Source organism: Canis lupus, chromosome 6 (assembly GCF_048164855.1).
Source record: "Canis lupus baileyi chromosome 6, mCanLup2.hap1, whole genome shotgun sequence".
Taxonomy (NCBI): Eukaryota; Metazoa; Chordata; class Mammalia; order Carnivora; family Canidae; genus Canis; species Canis lupus.
In genome coordinates this window covers 29,311,691-29,317,690 of record NC_132843.1, presented here as the reverse complement: position 1 = coordinate 29,317,690, position 6,000 = coordinate 29,311,691, and positions in this window count along the sequence as shown.

The window sequence follows — 6,000 nt, the reverse complement described above, 5'->3', positions numbered from 1 at the left end:
ACTTAGAAATCCCTTCTATATAAGCATTGAAGAATTATTTGGTTTTCTTGAGTAGTGGAAAAATAATGAAAAAGTAATGTAAGAGAACTTCCCTCATAGGAGGCAGGGAGGAATTCTGTAGTCTTTGTATGCAAATTTGTGTGTGTGGCTATAGGTGTTTGCATGTTTGCATATATTTGTGCTCTATATTTTAAAAGAGCTGTAAAGTGGGTATCTGCATGGAGTTTCATCCTCCCAGGTTAACAAGATAATTCACTGGAAGTAAATAGGATAATTTGGAAAGTTTTATTGCCTCTCAAATGAGATAATATTGAGTTAATTATGATGTCATATCATCACAAGATTTCATAGATTATGGAAGAGCTGACATAATGTCTCAAAGCACCTATTCTACTCATGAATTTTAGCTGGTGCCTTGTGAAAATTTAGCTGGGAGTGAACATAGGGTGTGTGAGTATACAAAGTCACATACATACTGTACATACATACATACCCAAATATACAGTCTCACTAAGATTCCTACACATAAGGCTGGTGAGTCGAAGTTTTCTGAGAAGTTGCATTGCAGTGGTGGAAGAATAAAACTATACCAGCCCACACTGAAAAGTAAGTGAACTTTGCCTAAAAGGATATAAAATGTTAGCAGAATAAACATTATACACCTACACACAAAAATAAGGAAAATTAATCTAAGAGCTCATTATTTCTCAGCCCTGTGATTTTAAAAGAAAATTCTGAAATTCTCAGTATAAGCCCCCCATGAGTCCCCTATTAGAATAAAACAAATGGCAATAGCAGGCATTATTTTAGTCCTTGGAAGATGGAAGTGAGGAAAATCTTAATGAGTCTTAATTGTGGGTGATGATGGTGAGAGGTGAGTAGCAGAGACGTTGCTTGTGAAGTCGCTCCTCTGGCTAGAAAACCTATGTGTAAGAGCAAAAATCGAAGAGACTGCTTTTGTTTATTCTTGACAGTTAATTAGAAAAGGAAGTAAATCTTGTTTTAAAAGACATAATCAAAATTTTCTCTAGTTAGTGGGGGAATAGAATCATACTATCTAAGGTGAAGAGAGACTCATCAGTACCTTTCTCTTTCAAATTCCAGAAGAGGTCAAAATCTTCCAATGATTCTTTGAAATGTCAAAACTCAACCTTAATAATAGTGGCCTCATGCAGGCAGCTCTGCATACAAAAAGAGGCTAGAAAGCTGCCAGTCAGGTTTACTTCTCTCTGACTGAATGAAAGCACACAAGGGCAGGCAAAGCTTCTTTGTTGGAGTGGAGGATGGAATTTGAAATATCTTCACTCATTTAAACTAACAGAAGGGGAACAGTCCTGTGAATTAGTGATTACTGTAAATTATTGAACAATCTTTTGAAAATTTCATTCCAGAATGTCTATACACACTAAGGGTTAGATGGGCACTAAAAGACATGCTCTTATAAAGCAGGTTCATGGATTTACTATGGATATTTTTTAAAGAATATGTTTTATTACATTAAAATAAATATTGGAGCATCAGCTCACTAATCAAATGACTGTCCTTTGAAGACATAGTTTATAAATGAATAGATAATAGCCATTTGGGGGAATGTATCAATTGAGTATTTTTTGATTGGCATGAATCATAAGCTCCTCTAGACAAAAAAATAAAGCACTTTTTGGGGAACCTGATGGCAGAGTTGGTTAAGTATCCAACTCTTGGTTTCCACTCAGGTTGTGACCTCAGTCAGGTCACAAGATCTAGCCCTGCATTGGGTTCTGCACTCATCAAGGAGTCTGCTTAAGACTCTCTCTCCCTCTCCCTGTCATGCTTTGTGTCACTCTCTCTACTCTCTGTCTCTCTCAAATAAATAAGTAAATCTTTCTAAAAAGTCACTTTCTAAATCTTAAGTGTTTTGTACATGATATGGCCTTAATTGTACCCCACCCTCATTCACATGTTGAAGTCCTAACTCCCAGAACCTCAGAATGTACTGTATTTGGAAATACAGTCTTTAAAGAGGTAATTAATTTAAAATGAGGTCAATACTATTGTCCCTAATGCTATAACTAATCAAATATAAATGGTGTCTTTATAAGAAAAGAAAATTAAACATAGACACATCCAAAATGAAGACCCCATGTGAAGACACTGGGAGAAGACAGCCATCTATATGCCAAGGAGAGAGAAGACTCCGAAGAAGCCAGTCCTACTAACACCTTGATCTCATACTTCTAGCCTATTTATGTTGTTTAAGCTACCTAGTCCCTGGTATTTTGCAATAGCAGCCTGTTATGGACTGAATGATTATGTCCTCCCCAAAATTCATGTATTTCAGTCCTAATCCTCATGGCTATGTTTGGTGATGTGTCCTCTAAGGAAACAATTAGAGTTAAATGAGATAATAACAATGGAGCCCTGATCTAATAGTATTCATTCCCTTATAAGAGACATCAAAGAGCTCTCTTTTGTTTTATCTCTCTGAGCACACACAAAAGAAGCAGTCATGTTAGCACATAACATGATGGTTGCTACCTACAAGCCAAGAGAAGAGTTCTTGATCTTGGATTTCCCAGCCTACAGGAATGTGAGAAATAAATCTCTGTTGTTTAAGCCACCTAGTCCATTGTGTTTTGTAATGGCAGCCTGAGCAGACTAATACACAGCCCTAGTAAACTAATGCAAACTATATATGAAAATTTCTGTTTTTGTCTTGGGTCCAATCCTAGTCTTCTCCCAAAACTCAGGAACTGGGTATTATATAAATGTATTAATAAGTTTTTTGTAAAAAGTAAATTAAAAAGATAATTTAAAATGAAATTAAAAAGCCACCTGGGTAGTTCAGTTGGTTAAACACCTGACTCTAGACTTTGGCTCAGGTCATGATCTCAGGGTTGTGAGATTGAACCCATGTTGGGCTCCATGCTGGACATGCAGCCTGCTTAAGATTCTCTCTCTACTTCTCCCTTTACCCCTCCCCCTCCAAAAAAAGAAAAAAGATAATTAATCACTTAGTACCTATATTTTGAATAGTAATATATTTTCTGTGACATTACATTCCAAAAACTCTTACTATAATGTCCCTATTCTCAAAGCTTTCAAATTAGGATTGAATTTATTTTATGAATTTTCATTAATTTAATAATTATTTTAATCATTGTACATATGTTTAACTTTATTTCATATTTATAATTGTTATTAATATTAACTAATATTACAATATATTACATTTTTATAAACTTTTCAAAGGACTTATATATGTTAGTTATCTCATTTATATCTGTCAGAAGCCTGGAACACAGATGCAGAACAGTGTCTACATTTTACCTGTGGGAACTTAAATTTGGAGCAGCTAAGTAACCTGCCCAAAGTCTTAAGGGTAGGAAGGAAGTACACTCACTGATCACAGCAGTTATATTGAAGGGAGATGGCAACCTTGATGGAAATTAGGACTTAAGTCATCCCCATAAGGTTTAGAATCTTTTCAGGATGATCTTCTCTAGTTATTGCTTATATAATTATAACATCAAAAGTAGTTATTTAAAAACAACATAATCAGAAAAGTGACTGTTAAAAGATAAAAGTATAAAATAAAAAGAGTGGATATAGCTTTTTGAACTCCAGACATCATTGATATTCAGTAGCCAATCCAAGTCCCCTCTGCTCTCTCCAAGGTGGTACTGGCAACATTTTTAAACAGTCTGAACATGGAAGGACCTTCCTTCCAACATCTCCCTAGGTGTGATCGTTGAACAGGTATATGGTCATCATGAAGAAAATAGGGACTCCTCATTCCCATTGGCACAAATACTGCTTTGGAGAACAGAATAAGAAGGAGACTAGAATAACTGGAGTACTCCAACTGACCACTTTCTGGGAGATAAAAGATATCTCTTTGTTCTATAGCAAGGAGAATTTTCTCAACACACTTCCACACAAATTTTCTGAATTCTAAGGAATTCACACCCTTAATAAGTTGCAGTACTAGCCACAGTGGGAGGGCACAATCCCTTGTTCTCAAGAATTTCACCATATAGTTATAGTAACAGTATTAACACATTGTCAGAGATAATTTGCAATCCAAGCAACATTCAGCACATGCCCAAGAAAGGTATAGATGTTCACTGGACTTCAATTTTCAGCCTTTAATGGACTACCAATAGCAGCCTACATGAAAAGGAAAGAGAGAGTAGAGTAGGTAATTATTCTTAGGTAGGATGTTAGCACCTGAGATTTGTAACTGTGGTATGGGTCAGAGGATTTACAACTGGCTCTCAAATGTAGCTGCAAATTAAAATCAATAGGGGGGCTTTGAAGAAATTCAGATTCCAGAATTCTGGACAAAATAAAGGCATTTTGGACTCAGATACAGTAGCATCCATAGTGGTACCATGAATGAGGAAAATGCTTTTAAAAAAGAAAATCTGTGGGACACCTGGGTGGCAGCAGTTGATCATCTGCCTTTGGCTCAGGGTGTGATCCAGGAGTACCAGGATCGAGTCCCACATCAGGCTTCCTGCATGGAGCTCACTTCTCCCTCTGCCTGTGTCTCTGCCTTCTCTCTGTCTCCCTCTCTCCTTCTCTCTCTCTCTCTCTCATAAATAAATAAAATCTTACAAAAAAAAAAACTGTGACAAAACAAAAATAAATCAGAATAAAAGTCTCAGGATGAGAGAGAACAGAAGTCTCAACATAAGAAAAAACACTGAGTAATGCACAATAAATCTAAGTGAATATGGAGAATATGAAAGACAATTGTACTAGAAGGTTTAAGTAAGGATTACTGAAGTGACTCAAGAATAGTGTGAAACTAAAAGTTCTAAAGTGTCAAAACAATAATATTGAAAGAGAAGTATGAAAAAGCAAAATGTATTTTGAACATCTCTTTCACAGTGATGGTGAAAAAAGGTGCAAAAAAGGTGAAAATAGTTTAACTGCACACAGAAAGAAGACAGACTTCTTGCAAAAAGATCCAGGAATCTGAAGTTTTGTAAAGTTTGCCTGGTGATTCTCAAGAGAGTAATCAGCAGGCAGGCTTTTGGAAAACATTGATTTAAATGGCAATTCCTGGAGCTAGAAATAAGCAGCAAGCTGTATGTCAGTACCCTCACTCCTATTTGCCCACATTTTCTAGAGCAACTCGAGACAACTGGATGAAAAGACTCTTCCGCCTTCATGCCAATTCCATTAGGTTGAACTTCATGGAACGCAATAAAAGAGAGTTCTGATAGATTGACTCTGAAGATTTTATGTACTTGGACTTTGATTTTTTATGAAAAGTATGAATTGTATTAGATGAGTTGTAATATCATTTACAGCTTCAAATTTAAATGAATTTATACAGCATTATAAGTTATATTGAGGAATGGTATTTAGAGGAATTACAGAATACCGTTAAGGAAATAATCAGAAGCCCATCATCTAGATAATGAGACATGAGCAATCTGGATTGAGGGCAGAAGGCATGATATTATTTCTCCAAGTCCCTCCTATTCCTATAATGCTTTGTTCACCTTAGACGCATAATAAATACATGGTTTTTTAAATAAGTTAGTGAGTCCATAAAAACAAAGTTCCTTGGGTATACCTTGGGAAATATAAGAAGAAATCAAATCAGAAATGAAATAATTTAGTGCTACTATAAGCTGGTAACCACTGACTGAGAGGTCAAATCTTAAATTTGAATGTCTAGAATAAATGAATCAAAACGGATTTCTCTGAAGGCTTGCTGAAAACAAAATAGAAAGGAAACAGTGACAAGGGGAACAGAGGGCAGAATGAATAAAAAATGGAGGTGAAGTTTTATGATAATTTTGTAGTCATAAAGTCATCAAATCTCAGGTTTGGCAAGAACCCCAAAGGTCATTCCTGCCAATCACACATATAATGCTTGAAAACCCTAATTTTGCTCCCCTCCAGTGAGATGACTCAGAAGATAATTCTTTTAACAGAAAAAGCAAAAGCAAATAGAATTGAGGAAGTTCTACTTTGCTTCCAATTTCCATCCATATTTCATGA